Here is a 25,089-nt window from a genome sequence, read left to right as displayed (position 1 = left end):
GTTGTGTTTTCTTTAACAATGTCAGAAGGAGAGAGGCACTGAGGCACCGTCTTCCGCCCCCCGACGCTCCTGCTGCGCCTCCTCCTTCTGACAGGAACTGCCTACAGAACAAGCATGAATGATGCCTGAGTGGACACACACAACTCACAAGTTCCTGGCTCTGTCAGCTCCTCTGCAGAGGGTTTCCCTAAGAAGGTGGACCTAGCAGGGTCACCGGGGGACGGGGAGCTGTGCCTCACGGCCCTCACTTCGTCGGAGAAACCCTCATGCAGAGTTCAGAAACTTGTGTGTTGAGTATGTCGCTGTGAGCCTCCACCATTTAACTAGTGGGTGAAGCCTGAACTGTCTAGAGACAGACCAGACCAGCTGCACAACACAGACACTTCAAACCTGAGGACAAATCTGAGAGAACAGAAAAAGGAAAGGAAACTTAGCTTAGAACCATGCAGCGCTACAGGAGACGGCAGCACTGCAGAGGTGAGGACCGGCACCTGTTTGAAAGAGACAAATGCACACAAACACACACAACAACGAACGAGAAACAAACACAGAGAGAGGACAAAGTGGTTATACAGAACTTGAGGACATTATCTACATGTAATTATCTACATAATTATAAATTTGCTGTGTTTTCTTTAACAATGTCAGAAGGAGAGAGGCACTGAGGCACCGTCTTCCGCCCCCCGACGCTCCTGCTGCGCCTCCTCCTTCTGACAGGAACTGCCTACAGAACAAGCATGAATGATGCCTGAGTGGACACACACAACTCACAAGTTCCTGGCTCTGTCAGCTCCTCTGCAGAGGGTTTCCCTAAGAAGGTGGACCTAGCAGGGTCACCGGGGGACGGGGAGCTGTGCCTCACGGCCCTCACTTCGTCGGAGAAACCCTCATGCAGAGTTCAGAAACTTGTGTGTTGAGTATGTCGCTGTGAGCCTCCACCATTTAACTAGGGGGTGAAGCCTGAACTGTCTAGAGACAGACCAGACCAGCTGCACAACACAGACACTTCAAACCTGAGGACAAATCTGAGAGAACAGAAAAAGGAAAGGAAACTTAGCTTAGAACCATGCAGCGCTACAGGAGACGGCAGCACTGCAGAGGTGAGGACCGGCACCTGTTTGAAAGAGACAAATGCACACAAACACACACAACAACGAACGAGAAACAAACACAGAGAGAGGACAAAGTGGTTATACAGAACTTGAGGACATTATCTACATGTAATTATCTACATAATTATAAATTTGTTGTGTTTTCTTTAACAATGTCAGAAGGAGAGAGGCACTGAGGCACCGTCTTCCGCCCCCCGACGCTCCTGCTGCGCCTCCTCCTTCTGACAGGAACTGCCTACAGAACAAGCATGAATGATGCCTGAGTGGACACACACAACTCACAAGTTCCTGGCTCTGTCAGCTCCTCTGCAGAGGGTTTCCCTAAGAAGGTGGACCTAGCAGGGTCACCGGGGGACGGGGAGCTGTGCCTCACGGCCCTCACTTCGTCGGAGAAACCCTCATGCAGAGTTCAGAAACTTGTGTGTTGAGTATGTCGCTGTGAGCCTCCACCATTTAACTCGTGGGTGAAGCCTGAACTGTCTAGAGACAGAGCAGACCAGCTGCACAACACAGACACTTCAAACCTGAGGACAAATCTGAGAGAACAGAAAAAGGAAAGGAAACTTAGCTTAGAACCATGCAGCGCTACAGGAGACGGCAGCACTGCAGAGGTGAGGACCGGCACCTGTTTGAAAGAGACAAATGCACACAAACACACACAACAACGAACGAGAAACAAACACAGAGAGAGGACAAAGTGGTTATACAGAACTTGAGGACATTATCTACATGTAATTATCTACATAATTATAAATTTGTTGTGTTTTCTTTAACAATGTCAGAAGGAGAGAGGCACTGAGGCACCGTCTTCCGCCCCCCGGCGCTCCTGCTGCGCCTCCTCCTTCTGACAGGAACTGCCTGCAGAACAAGCATGAATGATGCCTGAGTGGACACACACAACTCACAAGTTCCTGGCTCTGTCAGCTCCTCTGCAGAGGGTTTCCCTAAGAAGGTGGACCTAGCAGGGTCACCGGGGGACGGGGAGCTGTGCCTCACGGCCCTCACTTCGTCGGAGAAACCCTCATGCAGAGTTCAGAAACTTGTGTGTTGAGTATGTCGCTGTGAGCCTCCACCATTTAACTAGTGGGTGAAGCCTGAACTGTCTAGAGACAGAGCAGACCAGCTGCACAACACAGACACTTCAAACCTGAGGACAAATCTGAGAGAACAGAAAAAGGAAAGGAAACTTAGCTTAGAACCATGCAGCGCTACAGGAGACGGCAGCACTGCAGAGGTGAGGACCGGCACCTGTTTGAAAGAGACAAATGCACACAAACACACACAACAACGAACGAGAAACAAACACAGAGAGAGGAAAAAGTGGTTATACAGAACTTGAGGACATTATCTACATGTAATTATCTACATAATTATAAATTTGTTGTGTTTTCTTTAACAATGTCAGAAGGAGAGAGGCACTGAGGCACCGTCTTCCGCCCCCCGACGCTCCTGCTGCGCCTCCTCCTTCTGACAGGAACTGCCTACAGAACAAGCATGAATGATGCCTGAGTGGACACACACAACTCACAAGTTCCTGGCTCTGTCAGCTCCTCTGCAGAGGGTTTCCCTAAGAAGGTGGACCTAGCAGGGTCACCGGGGGACGGGGAGCTGTGCCTCACGGCCCTCACTTCGTCGGAGAAACCCTCATGCAGAGTTCAGAAACTTGTGTGTTGAGTATGTCGCTGTGAGCCTCCACCATTTAACTCGTGGGTGAAGCCTGAACTGTCTAGAGACAGAGCAGACCAGCTGCACAACACAGACACTTCAAACCTGAGGACAAATCTGAGAGAACAGAAAAAGGAAAGGAAACTTAGCTTAGAACCATGCAGCGCTACAGGAGACGGCAGCACTGCAGAGGTGAGGACCGGCACCTGTTTGAAAGAGACAAATGCACACAAACACACACAACAACGAACGAGAAACAAACACAGAGAGAGGACAAAGTGGTTATACAGAACTTGAGGACATTATCTACATGTAATTATCTACATAATTATAAATTTGTTGTGTTTTCTTTAACAATGTCAGAAGGAGAGAGGCACTGAGGCACCGTCTTCCGCCCCCCGACGCTCCTGCTGCGCCTCCTCCTTCTGACAGGAACTGCCTACAGAACAAGCATGAATGATGCCTGAGTGGACACACGCAACTCACAAGTTCCTGGCTCTGTCAGCTCCTCTGCAGAGGGTTTCCCTAAGAAGGTGGACCTAGCAGGGTCACCGGGGGACGGGGAGCTGTGCCTCACGGCCCTCACTTCGTCGGAGAAACCCTCATGCAGAGTTCAGAAACTTGTGTGTTGAGTATGTCGCTGTGAGCCTCCACCATTTAACTAGTGGGTGAAGCCTGAACTGTCTAGAGACAGACCAGACCAGCTGCACAACACAGACACTTCAAACCTGAGGACAAATCTGAGAGAACAGAAAAAGGAAAGGAAACTTAGCTTAGAACCATGCAGCGCTACAGGAGACGGCAGCACTGCAGAGGTGAGGACCGGCACCTGTTTGAAAGAGACAAATGCACACAAACACACACAACAACGAACGAGAAACAAACACAGAGAGAGGAAAAAGTGGTTATACAGAACTTGAGGACATTATCTACATGTAATTATCTACATAATTATAAATTTGTTGTGTTTTCTTTAACAATGTCAGAAGGAGAGAGGCACTGAGGCACCGTCTTCCGCCCCCCGGCGCTCCTGCTGCGCCTCCTCCTTCTGACAGGAACTGCCTGCAGAACAAGCATGAATGATGCCTGAGTGGACACACACAACTCACAAGTTCCTGGCTCTGTCAGCTCCTCTGCAGAGGGTTTCCCTAAGAAGGTGGACCTAGCAGGGTCACCGGGGGACGGGGAGCTGTGCCTCACGGCCCTCACTTCGTCGGAGAAACCCTCATGCAGAGTTCAGAAACTTGTGTGTTGAGTATGTCGCTGTGAGCCTCCACCATTTAACTAGGGGGTGAAGCCTGAACTGTCTAGAGACAGACCAGACCAGCTGCACAACACAGACACTTCAAACCTGAGGACAAATCTGAGAGAACAGAAAAAGGAAAGGAAACTTAGCTTAGAACCATGCAGCGCTACAGGAGACGGCAGCACTGCAGAGGTGAGGACCGGCACCTGTTTGAAAGAGACAAATGCACACAAACACACACAACAACGAACGAGAAACAAACACAGAGAGAGGACAAAGTGGTTATACAGAACTTGAGGACATTATCTACATGTAATTATCTACATAATTATAAATTTGTTGTGTTTTCTTTAACAATGTCAGAAGGAGAGAGGCACTGAGGCACCGTCTTCCGCCCCCCGACGCTCCTGCTGCGCCTCCTCCTTCTGACAGGAACTGCCTACAGAACAAGCATGAATGATGCCTGAGTGGACACACGCAACTCACAAGTTCCTGGCTCTGTCAGCTCCTCTGCAGAGGGTTTCCCTAAGAAGGTGGACCTAGCAGGGTCACCGGGGGACGGGGAGCTGTGCCTCACGGCCCTCACTTCGTCGGAGAAACCCTCATGCAGAGTTCAGAAACTTGTGTGTTGAGTATGTCGCTGTGAGCCTCCACCATTTAACTAGTGGGTGAAGCCTGAACTGTCTAGAGACAGACCAGACCAGCTGCACAACACAGACACTTCAAACCTGAGGACAAATCTGAGAGAACAGAAAAAGGAAAGGAAACTTAGCTTAGAACCATGCAGCGCTACAGGAGACGGCAGCACTGCAGAGGTGAGGACCGGCACCTGTTTGAAAGAGACAAATGCACACAAACACACACAACAACGAACGAGAAACAAACACAGAGAGAGGACAAAGTGGTTATACAGAACTTGAGGACATTATCTACATGTAATTATCTACATAATTATAAATTGGTTGTGTTTTCTTTAACAATGTCAGAAGGAGAGAGGCACTGAGGCACCGTCTTCCGCCCCCCGACGCTCCTGCTGCGCCTCCTCCTTCTGACAGGAACTGCCTACAGAACAAGCATGAATGATGCCTGAGTGGACACACACAACTCACAAGTTCCTGGCTCTGTCAGCTCCTCTGCAGAGGGTTTCCCTAAGAAGGTGGACCTAGCAGGGTCACCGGGGGACGGGGAGCTGTGCCTCACGGCCCTCACTTCGTCGGAGAAACCCTCATGCAGAGTTCAGAAACTTGTGTGTTGAGTATGTCGCTGTGAGCCTCCACCATTTAACTAGTGGGTGAAGCCTGAACTGTCTAGAGACAGACCAGACCAGCTGCACAACACAGACACTTCAAACCTGAGGACAAATCTGAGAGAACAGAAAAAGGAAAGGAAACTTAGCTTAGAACCATGCAGCGCTACAGGAGACGGCAGCACTGCAGAGGTGAGGACCGGCACCTGTTTGAAAGAGACAAATGCACACAAACACACACAACAACGAACGAGAAACAAACACAGAGAGAGGACAAAGTGGTTATACAGAACTTGAGGACATTATCTACATGTAATTATCTACATAATTATAAATTTGTTGTGTTTTCTTTAACAATGTCAGAAGGAGAGAGGCACTGAGGCACCGTCTTCCGCCCCCCGACGCTCCTGCTGCGCCTCCTCCTTCTGACAGGAACTGCCTACAGAACAAGCATGAATGATGCCTGAGTGGACACACACAACTCACAAGTTCCTGGCTCTGTCAGCTCCTCTGCAGAGGGTTTCCCTAAGAAGGTGGACCTAGCAGGGTCACCGGGGGACGGGGAGCTGTGCCTCACGGCCCTCACTTCGTCGGAGAAACCCTCATGCAGAGTTCAGAAACTTGTGTGTTGAGTATGTCGCTGTGAGCCTCCACCATTTAACTAGTGGGTGAAGCCTGAACTGTCTAGAGACAGACCAGACCAGCTGCACAACACAGACACTTCAAACCTGAGGACAAATCTGAGAGAACAGAAAAAGGAAAGGAAACTTAGCTTAGAACCATGCAGCGCTACAGGAGACGGCAGCACTGCAGAGGTGAGGACCGGCACCTGTTTGAAAGAGACAAATGCACACAAACACACACAACAACGAACGAGAAACAAACACAGAGAGAGGACAAAGTGGTTATACAGAACTTGAGGACATTATCTACATGTAATTATCTACATAATTATAAATTTGTTGTGTTTTCTTTAACAATGTCAGAAGGAGAGAGGCACTGAGGCACCGTCTTCCGCCCCCCGACGCTCCTGCTGCGCCTCCTCCTTCTGACAGGAACTGCCTACAGAACAAGCATGAATGATGCCTGAGTGGACACACACAACTCACAAGTTCCTGGCTCTGTCAGCTCCTCTGCAGAGGGTTTCCCTAAGAAGGTGGACCTAGCAGGGTCACCGGGGGACGGGGAGCTGTGCCTCACGGCCCTCACTTCGTCGGAGAAACCCTCATGCAGAGTTCAGAAACTTGTGTGTTGAGTATGTCGCTGTGAGCCTCCACCATTTAACTAGTGGGTGAAGCCTGAACTGTCTAGAGACAGAGCAGACCAGCTGCACAACACAGACACTTCAAACCTGAGGACAAATCTGAGAGAACAGAAAAAGGAAAGGAAACTTAGCTTAGAACCATGCAGCGCTACAGGAGACGGCAGCACTGCAGAGGTGAGGACCGGCACCTGTTTGAAAGAGACAAATGCACACAAACACACACAACAACGAACGAGAAACAAACACAGAGAGAGGAAAAAGTGGTTATACAGAACTTGAGGACATTATCTACATGTAATTATCTACATAATTATAAATTTGTTGTGTTTTCTTTAACAATGTCAGAAGGAGAGAGGCACTGAGGCACCGTCTTCCGCCCCCCGGCGCTCCTGCTGCGCCTCCTCCTTCTGACAGGAACTGCCTGCAGAACAAGCATGAATGATGCCTGAGTGGACACACACAACTCACAAGTTCCTGGCTCTGTCAGCTCCTCTGCAGAGGGTTTCCCTAAGAAGGTGGACCTAGCAGGGTCACCGGGGGACGGGGAGCTGTGCCTCACGGCCCTCACTTCGTCGGAGAAACCCTCATGCAGAGTTCAGAAACTTGTGTGTTGAGTATGTCGCTGTGAGCCTCCACCATTTAACTAGGGGGTGAAGCCTGAACTGTCTAGAGACAGACCAGACCAGCTGCACAACACAGACACTTCAAACCTGAGGACAAATCTGAGAGAACAGAAAAAGGAAAGGAAACTTAGCTTAGAACCATGCAGCGCTACAGGAGACGGCAGCACTGCAGAGGTGAGGACCGGCACCTGTTTGAAAGAGACAAATGCACACAAACACACACAACAACGAACGAGAAACAAACACAGAGAGAGGACAAAGTGGTTATACAGAACTTGAGGACATTATCTACATGTAATTATCTACATAATTATAAATTTGTTGTGTTTTCTTTAACAATGTCAGAAGGAGAGAGGCACTGAGGCACCGTCTTCCGCCCCCCGACGCTCCTGCTGCGCCTCCTCCTTCTGACAGGAACTGCCTACAGAACAAGCATGAATGATGCCTGAGTGGACACACACAACTCACAAGTTCCTGGCTCTGTCAGCTCCTCTGCAGAGGGTTTCCCTAAGAAGGTGGACCTAGCAGGGTCACCGGGGGACGGGGAGCTGTGCCTCACGGCCCTCACTTCGTCGGAGAAACCCTCATGCAGAGTTCAGAAACTTGTGTGTTGAGTATGTCGCTGTGAGCCTCCACCATTTAACTAGTGGGTGAAGCCTGAACTGTCTAGAGACAGACCAGACCAGCTGCACAACACAGACACTTCAAACCTGAGGACAAATCTGAGAGAACAGAAAAAGGAAAGGAAACTTAGCTTAGAACCATGCAGCGCTACAGGAGACGGCAGCACTGCAGAGGTGAGGACCGGCACCTGTTTGAAAGAGACAAATGCACACAAACACACACAACAACGAACGAGAAACAAACACAGAGAGAGGACAAAGTGGTTATACAGAACTTGAGGACATTATCTACATGTAATTATCTACATAATTATAAATTTGTTGTGTTTTCTTTAACAATGTCAGAAGGAGAGAGGCACTGAGGCACCGTCTTCCGCCCCCCGACGCTCCTGCTGCGCCTCCTCCTTCTGACAGGAACTGCCTACAGAACAAGCATGAATGATGCCTGAGTGGACACACACAACTCACAAGTTCCTGGCTCTGTCAGCTCCTCTGCAGAGGGTTTCCCTAAGAAGGTGGACCTAGCAGGGTCACCGGGGGACGGGGAGCTGTGCCTCACGGCCCTCACTTCGTCGGAGAAACCCTCATGCAGAGTTCAGAAACTTGTGTGTTGAGTATGTCGCTGTGAGCCTCCACCATTTAACTAGTGGGTGAAGCCTGAACTGTCTAGAGACAGACCAGACCAGCTGCACAACACAGACACTTCAAACCTGAGGACAAATCTGAGAGAACAGAAAAAGGAAAGGAAACTTAGCTTAGAACCATGCAGCGCTACAGGAGACGGCAGCACTGCAGAGGTGAGGACCGGCACCTGTTTGAAAGAGACAAATGCACACAAACACACACAACAACGAACGAGAAACAAACACAGAGAGAGGACAAAGTGGTTATACAGAACTTGAGGACATTATCTACATGTAATTATCTACATAATTATAAATTTGTTGTGTTTTCTTTAACAATGTCAGAAGGAGAGAGGCACTGAGGCACCGTCTTCCGCCCCCCGACGCTCCTGCTGCGCCTCCTCCTTCTGACAGGAACTGCCTACAGAACAAGCATGAATGATGCCTGAGTGGACACACACAACTCACAAGTTCCTGGCTCTGTCAGCTCCTCTGCAGAGGGTTTCCCTAAGAAGGTGGACCTAGCAGGGTCACCGGGGGACGGGGAGCTGTGCCTCACGGCCCTCACTTCGTCGGAGAAACCCTCATGCAGAGTTCAGAAACTTGTGTGTTGAGTATGTCGCTGTGAGCCTCCACCATTTAACTAGTGGGTGAAGCCTGAACTGTCTAGAGACAGACCAGACCAGCTGCACAACACAGACACTTCAAACCTGAGGACAAATCTGAGAGAACAGAAAAAGGAAAGGAAACTTAGCTTAGAACCATGCAGCGCTACAGGAGACGGCAGCACTGCAGAGGTGAGGACCGGCACCTGTTTGAAAGAGACAAATGCACACAAACACACACAACAACGAACGAGAAACAAACACAGAGAGAGGACAAAGTGGTTATACAGAACTTGAGGACATTATCTACATGTAATTATCTACATAATTATAAATTTGTTGTGTTTTCTTTAACAATGTCAGAAGGAGAGAGGCACTGAGGCACCGTCTTCCGCCCCCCGACGCTCCTGCTGCGCCTCCTCCTTCTGACAGGAACTGCCTACAGAACAAGCATGAATGATGCCTGAGTGGACACACGCAACTCACAAGTTCCTGGCTCTGTCAGCTCCTCTGCAGAGGGTTTCCCTAAGAAGGTGAACCTAGCAGGGTCACCGGGGGACGGGGAGCTGTGCCTCACGGCCCTCACTTCGTCGGAGAAACCCTCATGCAGAGTTCAGAAACTTGTGTGTTGAGTATGTCGCTGTGAGCCTCCACCATTTAACTAGTGGGTGAAGCCTGAACTGTCTAGAGACAGACCAGACCAGCTGCACAACACAGACACTTCAAACCTGAGGACAAATCTGAGAGAACAGAAAAAGGAAAGGAAACTTAGCTTAGAACCATGCAGCGCTACAGGAGACGGCAGCACTGCAGAGGTGAGGACCGGCACCTGTTTGAAAGAGACAAATGCACACAAACACACACAACAACGAACGAGAAACAAACACAGAGAGAGGACAAAGTGGTTATACAGAACTTGAGGACATTATCTACATGTAATTATCTACATAATTATAAATTTGTTGTGTTTTCTTTAACAATGTCAGAAGGAGAGAGGCACTGAGGCACCGTCTTCCGCCCCCCGACGCTCCTGCTGCGCCTCCTCCTTCTGACAGGAACTGCCTACAGAACAAGCATGAATGATGCCTGAGTGGACACACACAACTCACAAGTTCCTGGCTCTGTCAGCTCCTCTGCAGAGGGTTTCCCTAAGAAGGTGGACCTAGCAGGGTCACCGGGGGACGGGGAGCTGTGCCTCACGGCCCTCACTTCGTCGGAGAAACCCTCATGCAGAGTTCAGAAACTTGTGTGTTGAGTATGTCGCTGTGAGCCTCCACCATTTAACTAGTGGGTGAAGCCTGAACTGTCTAGAGACAGACCAGACCAGCTGCACAACACAGACACTTCAAACCTGAGGACAAATCTGAGAGAACAGAAAAAGGAAAGGAAACTTAGCTTAGAACCATGCAGCGCTACAGGAGACGGCAGCACTGCAGAGGTGAGGACCGGCACCTGTTTGAAAGAGACAAATGCACACAAACACACACAACAACGAACGAGAAACAAACACAGAGAGAGGAAAAAGTGGTTATACAGAACTTGAGGACATTACCTACATGTAAATATATAACCATGTCATAGCATCATAGGACCAAATTTGTTGTAAGATTCTAAATATATGTGACGTCATCATCCTGTAAGCCGAATAGGGCTTTGGACCTTGATGTCACAGGAGGCGGGCCACGCCCCCCGCCGCCATGACAGTAGACCAGACAAAGGATACAGCTTCAGCTATGGTTCGTACTTGTTTTGTAGTTGGTTGCAACATTAGATCTCATGATCGTGAAGGCAAGAACCTGGATAATGGGCTATCTTTTCATCGTTTTCCATCCTGGCGGCAACGTGTATCCGATATCACCAAACAAAGACGCCAGTCATGTGCAATCCCCAGCTTTTTGTTGATTTGCTCGTGGCATTTTCTCTCCAGTGAGTTCTAAATTAATTCATATCACTATCCGGTTGTTCAGTCTGACGTCACTAGCCGTGTCTGGGTCTAAACTCCGCTGCAGGTCCATATATCAAACGATCACTATGGCATTACTGAGAGTTGAAAAACTGTCTAAAGTCTTTCATCTTTAATAAAATGATCAGCGTTCTGCTCCACCAGGTGTAACAATTGAGTTTAACATCCAGGCATCCATGAAAACGGAATTTATGACATTTAACGGAGTTAGAAGTTAGCAGGGAGTTAGCTCGCTAGCTTCTATCTAAATACAATATAGCATGTCCTGACTGCGGGGTTTTGGAAACAAATTAAAACGTACAACTCTGCTATCACTTCCAGCATAAATGAAGACAGAAAACTAAACAGCAGTGACGTTTGTAGGGTGACTGAAGTTGGGCTAGCTGGTATATAATGATGTGCTACGTGACCGCTAGCGACACAGCTATGTTAGCATAATATAAACAAGCTAACTTTTTTTCCACTCGATAAAAGTTAATGTGAGCGTTCTCGGTGGTCAGGAACAAATGTAATCGCATGGCAGGATGCTGTAAAAGGACCAAACTTCAGCCAGGAGAACAACTGAGATAATCCATCCACAATACGAGGTTAGTCATTCATATACTGCTGCATGGGCTGGGTTGTAGTTACATCCTAAGGTTTTAAAAACTGAGCTTAAATAAATGATTAGCGGTAATAAAAGCCGAGGGAGGTCAACGGTGATCACTGACTGTTTTAGGAGCTTTTTGAGATCAAATAGAAGAAAACTTTGCTTCAAACCATGCAGGGCAGCTGTCTAGAGGTGAGCTTGTGTGATTCTTATTCTGTCAGTGAACAACCTAAAAACAGAAAAAAAGAAAGAAAACTTACCTTAGAAATCTGTAGGGTTGTTTCCTCTGAGACATGTTGGAATCTGTAAACAGCTACTCCAAAAAGGATCCAGGTGTTTCAAAATACCTCTTTGGTGAACGTTTCAATTCTGCTAACATAAATGCTGCAATTAATTAACTAAAAGTCATTGCTCTTCACCCCTATTTATAGACTTTTGCGGATCAACGGATTAAAGCATCATAGGACCAAATTTGTTGTAAGATTCTAAATATATGTGATGTCATCATCCTGTAAGCCGAATAGGGCTTTGGACCTTGATGTCACAGGAGGCGGGCCACGCCCCCCGCCGCCATGACAGTAGGCCAGAGAAAGGATACAGCTTCAGCTATGGTTCGTACTTGTTTTGTAGTTGGTTGCAACGTTAGATCTCATGATCGTGAAGGCAAGAACCTGGATAATGGGCTATCTTTTCATCGTTTTCCATCCTGGCGGCAACGTGTATCCGATATCACCAAACAAAGACGCCAGTCATGTGCAATCCCCAGCTTTTTGTTGATTTGCTCGTGGCATTTTCTCTCCAGTGAGTTCTAAATTAATTCATATCACTATCCGGTTGTTCAGTCTAACGTCACTAGCCGTGTCTGGGTCTAAACTCCGCTGCAGGTCCATATATCAAACGATCACTATGGCATTACTGAGAGTTGAAAAACTGTCTAAAGTCTTTCATCTTTAATAAAATGATCAGCGTTCTGCTCTACCAGGTGTAACAATTGAGTTTAACATCCAGGCATCCATGAAAACGGAATTTATGACATTTAACGGAGTTAGAAGTTAGCAGGGAGTTAGCTCGCTAGCTTCTATCTAAATACAATATAGCATGTCCTGACTGCGGGGTTTTGGAAACAAATTAAAACGTACAACTCTGCTATCACTTCCAGCATAAATGAAGACAGAAAACTAAACAGCAGTGACGTTTGTAGGGTGACTGAAGTTGGGCTAGCTGGTATATAATGATGTGCTACGTGACCGCTAGCGACACAGCTATGTTAGCATAATATAAACAAGCTAACTTTTTTTCCACTCGATAAAGGTTAATGTGAGCGTTCTCGGTGGTCAGGAACAAATGTAATCGCATGGCAGGATGCTGTAAAAGGACCAAACTTCAGCCAGGAGAACAACTGAGATAATCCATCCACAATACGAGGTTAGTCATTCATATACTGCTGCATGGGCTGGGTTGTAGTTACATCCTAAGGTTTTAAAAACTGAGCTTAAATAAATGATTAGCGGTAATAAAAGCCGAGGGAGGTCAACGGTGATCACTGACTGTTTTAGGAGCTTTTTGAGATCAAATAGAAGAAAACTTTGCTTCAAACCATGCAGGGCAGCTGTCTAGAGGTGAGCTTGTGTGATTCTTATTCTGTCAGTGAACAACCTAAAAACAGAAAAAAAGAAAGAAAACTTACCTTAGAAATCTGTAGGGTTGTTTCCTCTGAGACATGTTGGAATCTGTAAACAGCTACTCCAAAAAGGATCCAGGTGTTTCAAAATACCTCTTTGGTGAACGTTTCAATTCTGCTAACATAAATGCTGCAATTAATTAACTAAAAGTCATTGCTCTTCACCCCTATTTATAGACTTTTGCGGATCAACGGATTAAAGCATCATAGGACCAAATTTGTTGTAAGATTCTAAATATATGTGATGTCATCATCCTGTAAGCCGAATAGGGCTTTGGACCTTGATGTCACAGGAGGCGGGCCACGCCCCCCGCCGCCATGCGTATCGAGGCTTGCTTCATTTATGGGAGGAGCTGAAAATGATGACGTCCGAAGCCTCGCTGCCCGGCTGTACCACGTGACTGGTTCAGGAAGCGGTTCGAGCTTTGCCGCAAATAATCATTTTCCATACTGCCAGCATAAATATACACAGTATGCTGCCATCACTACAATATAGATGTTTTACACACTCCTTTTGTTGTTGACATTTACAGGCTGTGTGCAAAATGCCACACTCTTCAAATTCATGCCAACTAATATTTTTACGTCCAGTAGGTGTCCTGCTAGAGCAAATGAAGCTTCAAGAAGCTTCGCGTTGAGGTGAACCAATTGGATGAAAAGCTTCAGTGCTTCATGAGGCTTCATCTGCCCATCACTATCCCTCTGCTTCACTTATGGACGCACAGGCCCCTCGCGTCGGGGCCTGTGCGTGAAGGGTCCTCCGATTGAAGAGATTGCTGCGGAAGTGCCTGTTGTCGGTATATTTAGACATTTTCCAAATCACATTGTAGTGAGGTATACAGAACACAATAAATTATATAATGTAAACAACTACCTGAAAAACAGCAAATACAGCAGAGGAATTAATTATAGGCTATTACTTTTGTATCGTTTATTGCATTTATGGAGGGAGTGATGTATGCTGGGTAATGGCACAGCTAGCTACTGGGTGACTTTATTCACCCGCTTCGGCTTTTATCAGTCCATACAATGTGCGTTATTAGCACAAATCAGTCCCATAGATATGGGCCATTTCCTGCTAGATTGTTCAGAAGGTTGTTCTCATCCATCCAGATGGAGGATCACTAACAGGAGCGTGGGAAGACTCCAGAATCCACTCTGGCTGGAATCCGGTGGATATGCAGTGTGTACAGGTAAGACCATTTAAACAGACAGCATTTATAGAATGACTATTAAAAGTCAGCGAGTGTCAGTAATGTTAATGTGGTTATGTTAGTAATACACCGAGTGCTAATATAACAGCTTTAAGATGCATTTGTAGATATTATTACGTGTTTTACCGTCTTTATGGTGCTAGCTTAAAGTTACGGTGTAAACGTTAGCTTATATTGGAGGAAAGCTGTTACTGTTTAAACGATGTTAGCACAGAAATATTAGCTTCTGTCATGACTGATGAAGTTACTAGTTAATAAAGTTTCCAGTAATATAATAATAATATATAATAATAATCGCAGCCACAGATTGACAGCAAATATCTCGATTAGCTTCAGTGCATCTATAATAAATATGTGCAAGTTTCAGTGCTTCGTTTAAACTGTATGATACTTATACTGACCCAGGGTCAGTGTAAAATACAATCCTAGCTGTGTGAACAAAGCCTGGCTTCTTTAGTCCTGCATGACAAACCTCAGGATGCAGGTTATTATTACTGTTTCCTGCTGGCACACCTGTCACACCTGAGAGTCGGCTAGAAACTTACAGTGACGTGGACATCATGCAAAGACTGCCAGACTCTGTAATACTGCAAATGATCAGTGACTCAGGTTAACACTAAACTTTAAACGGCACCTCTGTGTCTCTGTGTGCTGAACATTTAGGATTGAGTCAGGCTGCATCAGCTGAAGCTGTTATTTGTATATATCAGTATTTTTTTTATTCAGGTGTGGGGAAAATACGTAACACTGCAGTGAAGCGATGCACCAGAGTAATCCCTGGCCAAAGGTATCGTACTCAAATCAGACTACTGATCCAGCCACATCAGCCTTTTGTGAGGTTTGTTTAAAGTAGACTTAAAGTGAACTACAGGTTCCTGAGAGGTGGACTGTGAGCACAGAAACACATGTTCATACATACAGCTGCAGCAAACTTACATTAATTTTAAATAGATTTGTTACTCTGGTGTCTGTCTTTGTGTTAGTCCTCTGACAGACTGGTGACCTGTCCAGGTGTGCTCTACCTATGACTACTGGGACAGGCTCTAGCCTCTGTAATAGAAATTTTCTGTTATTCTCATTTAAAGTATTTAAGTGCTTATGCATATGCTTAGTTGTAACACTGTTACTGTTCAGTGAAAGTTTCTAAAACTAGATGAACTTACTTCAGCGTCAGCAGTTTGAGAAAACAACTCCCTTTACGGGTGCTGATAAGGCCACAAAACAGCATAACCATTGATCCGTTGAAGTGTGGTAGGATCCGTTTGTAACTTCCTCCCTCTTCCTTGGAATGCATAAAGGAGTAGGAGCACCACTTCTGTGGCAGCGCTGACATGACTGAACTGTGATGTTTGATGTGTGTTGGCGCAGTAATAAATAGCTTGATCACAGCTCTTTCTGTGTTGCAGACTTTATTTAAAAAATTCCACGACACCTCCCACCCTCCCACTGCGAACCTGAATTGAATATTCAGAAGACATTTGTTTAAATAGTTCTACAAATCGGAGCTGTTGGTGTGTCCTTGGATTGTGTGGTAATAATATTAGAGCCTGCAATCTTTCTTACTGAATCTCTACTATGAGTCATGTTACCTGAGATTAATTCTGTTTACCTGTCAGCCTGGACGAATGTGCTGTGTGAAGGAAATTAAATTAAATCAGATCTGAACTGCTGCTACTTTTTGTTATTTTAATTCTCTTCTCTGTTTTCCAGAACAGTTCTCCACAGTCGCTGTCCACATGGGTCAGTGGGACCAAGAAGCACTCTGCTAATGTGTGGACTCTGACCAGCAACATCCAGCAGGACCCAGACAGCATTTTCTATCTCCCAGCTGGAGTTTTTGTTTGTCTGTGACTGGAGAGTCAGATTTTTGTTGAGCTTCACACTTGCAGACCTAAGTCAGTTTGCAGAGATCCCTCCCACTCTGGCTTTTATGTCCTAGATTTCTTATCTGAAACAGTAATATTTCAGTGACTGCTGCTTGTACCACAGGTTAATACACGCTACTGATCCCTGATAGGAGAATCATCAATTTTGGCAACAAAGAAGCCTGGTGGATGTTTGTTTACAGTCTGATGATGGGACATCATGCTCTGCATCGTCAAAGTTTGCCTCCTCATTATTATTCATACCCAGTAATGTGAAGTATGCTTATATCTACTATAACTGAACCAACCTGGTGCTCTTCATTTATGGAGGCTGTTGAGTCTGAATGTTGGATGTTGTGTATCTCGTGTTCTCTGGGCTTTGTTGTCCTCAGTCTTTTCGCAGGATCAGAAAACAAAACCAGGAGGCGCGTAAATGTTTCTTCAAATGTTTCTTCTGGATGATGATAAGACTGTGACACGGGATGCCACCTTTGGTCTTGTGATGAAGCAAAGCTCAGGAAGAAGTGGGATTAAATGGTACCCACATGTGTGCTGCTGAGAAGGATGTACAGGGGCACCTGCAGCCAAATCCAAGCCTCAGGTTAGTTGTAGTTGCAGAACGCTATAGGACTGAGACAGTTGAGGCATCAAATGTTTGATTAAACGGATGAAAAAGAGAAGTTTCTTCCCTATAATTATCACTTCTTAAAATCTGTAGCAACTTCAAGTCTGTCATCGTGCTGAGCATGCAAAGAATGTGACAATATATTTTTGTTCAATATTTAATTTCTTTTAGTTGCAATTGTTAAATGAAAAAATATATATATTCTTATAATTTAGCAAACTAATTTATCAAAAAAAATATACATATATCTGTATTAGTTTTAATAAATTAATTTGATACCTGTATTGAAAATACCATATTGTATTCATACAGAATCAGTTTGGTATCAGAATCAGAATCAGAATCAGAATACTTTATTGATCCCTGGGGGAAATTATTTTTTGTTACAGTGCTCCATTTTAAACCAACATTAAGACAAGACAGACAATACGCTAACTAAGAATAGTACAATATATACATATACATACATACATACATACATACATACATACATACATAAGTCACTTATAAATAAATATTTGGAAAAGAAACATGTGTAGTTGTAGCAGCAAACAGTGTGTTAAGTGGATGCGTTGTACAGGGAGATGGCCACAGGCAGGAATGATTTCCTGTGTCGTTCAGTGGTGCTTTTCGGTAATCTCAGTCTCTCACTGAACGAGCTCCTGTGACTGACCAACATGTCATGGAGTGGGTGGGATCATTGTTTGTCTGCTCACTGATTGTTGAAACTAAGAGCTACTTTGATCTGTTTAGATCTAAAGTATCCAAAGTTGAGCTCTGATGTTTCTTCACCCCTGTGTGTGTGATATGTGATTCCTACATGCTGGCAGAGCAGCAGTTTGTGCTCACAGATGGTGACGGTGTGGAGAGACGGTGGTGTTTCCTCAGAAGAACCAGCAGAGTCACTTGCTGACTGATGCTCATCTGCACTGCACAGAGGAAATCAACTGACCGAGGTTTGTCCAGTGACGTGTTATGAATGTATATTTGTTTTATGCTTACAGTTATGTTTTTCTTGACAGAGGCTCTGCAGAGGTTAGACAAAGCAGAGAAAACATGTGCTTTGCATTTTACTGTGATTTATTGAGATATTTGTTGCCTGATGTTCAGCAGGAATGGAGAAATAGAATCAAAGGGAGATGTTTTTGATGTTTTTGTAATGATGTAAGTAAATCTTCAATATTATTTATTTGCTTGGTTATATTAGGAGTGTTTCTGAGTGAGGGGGAGAAGAGTCATCATCCAGGTAAAGTGACGTAGATCAGTGGATACACTTGTCTCCCCTTTAAAGGAGACAATCCAAGTCATCCTTAAATGTTAGTGCTTTCAAATACACAAACATTTTTAAAGGACAAAAATGAACATCCAACTTTGACTGTAACACAAAATAAATCTTTCCATGTGTGTTTTCAAACTCTCAGATGGGCAGCATATCAGTCTTGGACTGTCTAACCTGCCGGAGCAGCACTGAATGACCACCACACATGAGCATGTTCCTGCAACATTCAGCATCTGATCCTTCATCTGTGTGCTTCTGCTTTTGGTAAGTAGAGTTACCCAACTCCAGTAACTCTACACACATGCCATCCATTTCTGACGGCCTGGTTACTTCCTGTCAGTTACTTTAGAAACCATGTGGTCACCTGACCTAACACTATTCAAGTGTCACATGTCAAACAGCTGGAGAGGAAACTACACCAGTGTACTGGGATGTTTCACCAACACGTGCCAGATGCTGTTCCTTCATGGTGACATCACAGAGACAGCCCCACCCACCTCAGGACCTCGCCATTTATCATGATGATTATAATGATGACAGCGAGCGGAACTAAGACTGTAAAAATCCACGACCAGAATTTTTCTTTCTAATTATTAATGAATACTGAGAGCCTCTTTCTGTGTTTTGTATGTTTTGGGGTTGTTTTTTTTACCTCATTTGTTACTAACAAAGTTCACCAAACTCACACAGTTTACATTCTGTATGTTTCCATCTTTACCAGCCACACTCTAACTGCATTTAAGAAAATAATCCTTAGAAATCGTCATTTTTCTCTTTTGTAATTGATGATAATTCAGTGAATATAAGATAAGATAAGATAACTCTTTATTGTCATTGCACAGTCATACATAGTACAGTAGTACAATGAAATTGGAAAAACTGTCCTACGTCGGCACTACATATAACACAACACGACACGATATGACACATCACAACGTAACAAACAACACAACACAGTAACACACTGCTTCCTTCTATTGCGTCACACATTGCTTTAAGTTTTTCAGTGTCCAGTTATTTTTTACTGCTGTTTAAATTCTCTGAATGTTTGACCCTGTAGACTGTTTGATGGACTGCTTGTCTTCCTGTTTGTAACCGCCGCCTGTTTTTTTTTTTTTTTTTTTTAATAAAGATTTGGATTTCTGACTTCAACACAGCCTCTGCGTGTCCTCCCTTTGAGTCCTCTTCCTCTGTGAACGTGTTGCATGTGTCACAGATTCATTTTATTAGCAGCTTTCCCACAGTGAGTTGCATCAGCATTCATTCACAGCACATTTCAGAAGGATTCAGATTAATACAGTGATCTTATAGTCAGAATGATCCTGACAGAGTGCCACTGTAAACTATCTTTCATCAGGTAAATTTCAAAGTTCAGTATTTCAAAGCAGGAGTTATGAAGACTCATACTGGCATTAGGACTAATAATATGTACTTACAAAGTCAAAGTTTTTTAATTATGCTAGAATATTGGAAGACAATCAACTTTTAGTGTTTTCCGCATATTAATTATTCTGAAATAGAGACGTGACCCTAACTGTACAGAAGCACTAAACAACTGACAATCTTAACAGACATCATTGGCCTGAGCCGTCATGCACAGTGAGTCTGATCCTTTGCTGTGAGAGTCTGACAAGCATGTTTCTGGTCAGTTTGGAAGAAATAATATCACAATGTTGATCTTTTTTTCAATATTCCTTCTCTTTTACAACACAAACTGTGATCAAAGGTACTTATGTTCACAGCATGTAACTATACTGACAGTCCAGGGCATTGTGGTCTGTTGAGCTAGGGTTAGCAATTCAGACATATGTAATCAATATTAAACGTCTCTGACGTGGGCCACTGTCCACAGTGTTGGGAAATCCATACCAGGCTGGAACGAGTCAAGGTAGGTGAGCATCCACGAGAAGACACAGCAGATGCATCCTACTAATACTGACAGGACCAGGAGACTCCAGAAACCGAGCATCTTCTCTTCAGTGCCATCCTCGCCTGTCACCCTCTCTGCCCGCAGCTGAGTATGGAGTAAATACAAACACCTAGAGCTTTAAGACCTAATCTTATCAGCCTCTGTTTAGTCATCTGACCTGCAAAGCAGACTAACATTAACAAAGTTAAAAACTGGACCTGATAGTTGTACTATATGAAAAGTATAAGGATTATTGAGATGATGACACGTCATCCTGAGAGGATTTTTTCTCAAGAAGATTATGTCTACAATTTCAACCATATGTGTGCTTCTCCACATTCAGTCATTAAACTGTACTGTGGTAAATTAAGGAAGTAAGACGTCTGTGAAACTAATGATGAGTCAGATCTCTGTCTCAGATGAAATTAAAAGTTCAGACAACCATTTTCATGACACAAATTCTAATTCTAAGCCTCCTGTAATAGAGGAGTGGAGGACACTCTTTTGACTTTACTAAATCTGATTCTTAAACATGTAGAGAGTAAAGGGACTTTTGCAAAACTTCTTTTCATCGATTTTTCTTTGGCTTTTAATACAATACAACCCCATATTTTAATTAAAAGACTTTTAGAACAGTTTGAAATCAGGAAAAACCTGGTGGGCTGGATTTTAGATTTTTTAACTGACAGGTCACAAAGAGTGAGAATAAATGGGATTCTGTCTGACCCAGTGTTCTCCTCCACAAGTTCTCCTCAAGGGTGTGTCTTATCGCCCTTATTATTCATTCTCTATACAAACATGTGTCAGAGCAGATATGAAAACAGGGCCATCATTAAATATGCAGATGACTCTGTTATTGTCATCTTACTGAAAGAGGGTGAAACTAACCACGGTCCAGTCATTGATGACTTTGTTCAGTGGTGTGAGGAGTCTTATCTCCAGCTGAACATATCTAAAACAAAAGATATGGTTGTTGATTTTAGGAAACAACAAAATGGGCACGGAGTCACTTTAATTAAAGGTCAGAAAATAGAGCAAGTGCAGTCATATAAATATCTTGGGACCATAATCAATGAAAAACTGAACTTTGATCAAAATTGCAAATCAGTTTGTAAAAAGGGTCACCAGCACCTTTATTGCCTTAGGAAACGTGCTCATTTCCACATTGACCAAAAAATTTTAACTTTGTTTTATCGTTCTTTTATTGAGTCTGTTTTATCCTTTTGTTTGGTGGCATGGTTTGGTCAGACCTCTGTCACAGAGAAAAACTCTCTAAATCAGTTAGTGAGATGGTCCAGTCATCTGATAGGTGAGCCACAGTCTTGTTTAGCCTCCCTGTACTCCAAGCAGGTACAGAGGATGGCTTTATCATTCCTTAAAAATAGTTCCCATCCGCTAAGGGGTGAATTTCAGCTTCTTTCCTCAGGACGGAGGTTTCTATTTCCGAGATAGCTTTGTCCCCGTTGCTCTCACTGAATTAAATAAGAACTGTTTTTGATTCGAAATATTAAATTACTATATATGTGCTACAGGGAGGTTTATATCTTTATTAGGTATGTGTGTTTTTGAAGGGATGCTAAATGCTATCATTTTTTCTGTAAAGCAGATTTACCTTGCCTGTGGGTATAAATAAAGTTACCTTGACCTTGACCTCCTGTAATGATCCTCCTGACACAACAAACAGCGCTCACCTCATCTGCAGGTTATACATATTGCAAAGTCATGCAGCAGGGTGCACTGAACTGGATCAGATCTGGCATATTGACACCCCTGAACTAGCTGATAAGTCATTTCATACAAAACCATATATGTGAGTCTCATGGAGGCACTGCATTACTCATTCTTTCATCTCTGAGTAGAAGGAGCACATTTTAGTTTTGACCATTTTCAGCTGCCCAGGCAGTATGTGGGAAACATTATTATACACTATATTACCAGAAGTATTTCCCCTTTTGCCTTCACACACATATAACTGAGATCCCAGTCTTATTCCATAGGGTTTGATATGGTGTCGGCCAACCCTTTGCAGCTACAACAGCTTCAACTCTCATTGGAAGGCTTTCCATAAGGTTTAGGAGTGTGCTTATGGGAATTTTTGACAATTCCTCCAGAAGGACATTTGTGAGGTCAGGCACTGATGATGGATGAGAAGGCCGGCCTTGAAGTGTATGCTCTAATTCAGCGGTCCCCAACCCCCGGGCCTCGGACTGGTACCAGTCCGTGAGTTGTTTGGTACCGGGCCGCGAGAGTTGAGGCTCAGGTGTGAAATGTATGGTTTTCAGGGTTTTTATCGGTTTTCAGCGTTATTTTGTTATTGTTTTTATCGTTAACTCGGTTTTCAAGGGTCTTTTCACGTGTGTTATGAATAAATCTTCTTTTTTTCTGTACCGGTACTAGTTTTATTTTGTTGTATTTATCCGTGACACCTTAAAGGCCGGTCCGTGAAAATATTCTCGGGCATAAACCGGTCCGTGGTGCAAAAAAGGTTGGGGCCGCTGCTCTAATTCATCCCAAAGGTTTTCTCTCGGGCTGAGTTTAGGACTGTGCAGGCCAGTCAGATTCTTCCACACCAAACTCACTCATCCATGTCTTTAAGGTCCCTGCTTGTGTGCACTCGTGCACAGCCATGCTAGAACAGGAAGGAGCCATCCCCAAGTTGTTCCTACAAAGTTGGGAGCATGAAATTGCACAAAATATTTTCAGTTTCTTTCACTGGAAGTAAAGAGCTGAGCCCAACTTCTGAAAAACAACCCCACACCCCCTCCAGCAAAGTTTAAACTTCTCTATATTGTGCTCGGCCATGGAAACCCATTCCATCAAGTTCTCTACACACTGTTCTTTAGCTAATCTAATGGCCACATGAAGTTTGGCGCAAACATAATGTGTCCTTCCACACCTTTGCTGATGACATTGAGATCTACCTCCCTCTGAGGTTAGACTGTAAGGACTCTCTGCAGCCGTTATTCTCCTGTTTGTCTGACATTAAGACTTGGATGGCTCTTAACTTTCTACATCTAAATGAAAGTAAAACTGAAGTCATTGTGTTTGGGCTTCCTAAAGACCCCAACCTTTCCTTTGATTTTGTGGGACCCCTAACTTCTGAATGTACTTCCTCCATTAAGAGCCTCGGTGTTACTTTTGACAGTGCTTTTAAATTTGATAAACAAATCAGCTCCGTAGTCAAGGGATCTTTTTATCATCTACGGATTTTAACTAAAGTCAAGTCCTACCTGTGCAGGAACGATCTAGAAAGGGTGGTCCATGCTTTTATTACATCACGGCTGGACTACTGTAACTCCCTTTATGCTGGTTTAGATCGTTCCTGTCTGCATCGCCTCCAACTGATGCAGAACGCTGCTGCTCGCATGCTGACCGGTTCCAAAAAGAGAGACCACATCACTCCGGTCCTCTGCTCTCTCCACTGGCTCTCAGTTGCTTTTAGGATTGATTTTAAAATTTTATTGCTGGTTTTTAAGGTTCTTAACGGTACTGCACCTCCTTACCTGGCAGAGCTTCTTAGCATTTACCGCCCCAGGAGATCTTTGAGGTCAGCAGACCTGATGCTTTTAGATGTTCCCAGGTACAGACTAAAGACTAGAGAAGAGAGGGCTTTTGCTGTGGCTGCACCCAGACTGTGGAACAGTTTACCTCCTCACATCAGATTCTCCACAAGCCTAGGAACTTTTAAAACTGCTCTTAAAACTCACCTCTTCTCATTGGCTTTTAGCAAGGTTTAACTTATTGTTTTAATTTATTGTTTTATCAGTGAGGTGTTTTATGTACTTGTGTTTTATTGTATTTTATATTTGTATTTTATTGTACAGCACTTTGGTCAGCCTCGGTTGTTTTTAAATGTGCTTTATAAATAAACTTGACTTGACTTGACTTTGGAGGTCTGTACTGACTGAATCTGAAAAAAGTTGGCAACCTCTGTGCCACAGTATCTGTTGAGCCCGCTCTGTGATGTAATGTGGTCTACCACTTTGTGCCACTTTTGAAATATTTAATATTGAGGACATTTCAAGACTGGACTTGTTGCACAGGTGACATCCTATCATAATACCACGCTAGAGTTCACTGACATCCTGAGAGCAACCCATTCTTTCACAAATGCTTATAGAAGCAGTCTGCATGCCTAAGTGCTTAATTTTATACACCTGTGACCATGGAAGTGATTGAAACACTTGATTTCAATTGTTTGGATGGGTGAGTGAATATGTTTGACCATATAGTGTATGATACGTCCATTGTGAGATTATTATACTATTTTATGCCATGTTATACCTCTAATTAAAGCTTGTGAAATCATTATGTAGTTTTAGGTTGCATTATTCTCCTGACTTAGAAGAAGGTGATAACTATTACATTTATTAGAATGATTTGTATTACATTAGACTGCTGATTTATTGTGAATGAATGACATTGTTTTATGATGCATTATACTGCTGATTTGTAAGAAATACTGTTTTCAGAGAATCATGGCCTTATTTGTCTGATTAGAAAGAACAGAACATACTGCACAGGAAGCCAAGGTCATAACTTAGGCTCACTGAGAGAGAAAGAATGTGGATGTTTAGGTTTTATGACTTTGGAGGGGGGCTGAAGCTATAAGAGTTCTGGCGGACACCCTCCTCTCCATATCTCCCGTCCAGATGGTAATGCTCAAAAGTGTTGTATGGAACAATGAGAATTGTATGGAATAAAGAGACTGTTGATTGAACATTTATGTTGTTCTTCCTTCAGCCCAAAGATCAAAGATTGGGATATTTAACACCATTAAACAGATGTAAGTGTTCAATGGATCAACATCGACTGACAGTAGGAAGAGCATTGCATGATGACAACTTGCATCAGGATGTAGCTAGCACCTAAATCTGGACCCACAATTATTACCCAGCATAACATTAATATGATGACAATGTAGGAGCATGAAGACAAAGGTGTCATGATCCTCTAG

General features: G+C 44.2%; 1 long non-coding RNA gene across 16 annotated transcripts; it reads left to right on the top strand.

Annotated features, from left to right (window-relative positions):
- Window positions 1-12,130: 12,130 nt before the first annotated feature.
- Window positions 12,131-19,474, top strand: LOC146684417 (uncharacterized). 16 transcript variants are annotated; one of them, XR_014917286.1, is made up of 8 exons: window positions 12,131-12,360; window positions 12,898-12,984; window positions 14,354-14,433; window positions 15,181-16,920; window positions 17,780-17,900; window positions 18,152-18,190; window positions 18,366-18,487; window positions 18,564-19,474. It is a non-coding gene; the product is annotated as an uncharacterized LOC146684417 (long non-coding RNA). The 16 variants fall into 16 exon arrangements; XR_014917287.1 differs by lacking the exon at window positions 12,898-12,984 and having other exon boundaries at window positions 18,564-19,472; XR_014917284.1 differs by lacking the exons at window positions 12,131-12,360; window positions 12,898-12,984 and adding an exon at window positions 13,013-14,037 and having other exon boundaries at window positions 18,564-19,472.
- The last annotated feature ends 5,615 nt before the right edge of the window (window positions 19,475-25,089 follow it).

This window comes from Copadichromis virginalis, linkage group LG20, assembly GCF_057382275.1.
Source record: "Copadichromis virginalis isolate Kocher_CV1m ecotype Utaka linkage group LG20, C_Virginalis_male_GT1.1, whole genome shotgun sequence".
Classification (NCBI taxonomy): domain Eukaryota; kingdom Metazoa; phylum Chordata; class Actinopteri; order Cichliformes; family Cichlidae; genus Copadichromis; species Copadichromis virginalis.
The sequence above is the reverse complement of the archived record's forward strand: the minus strand, read 5'-3'. Positions and strand labels throughout refer to the sequence as shown.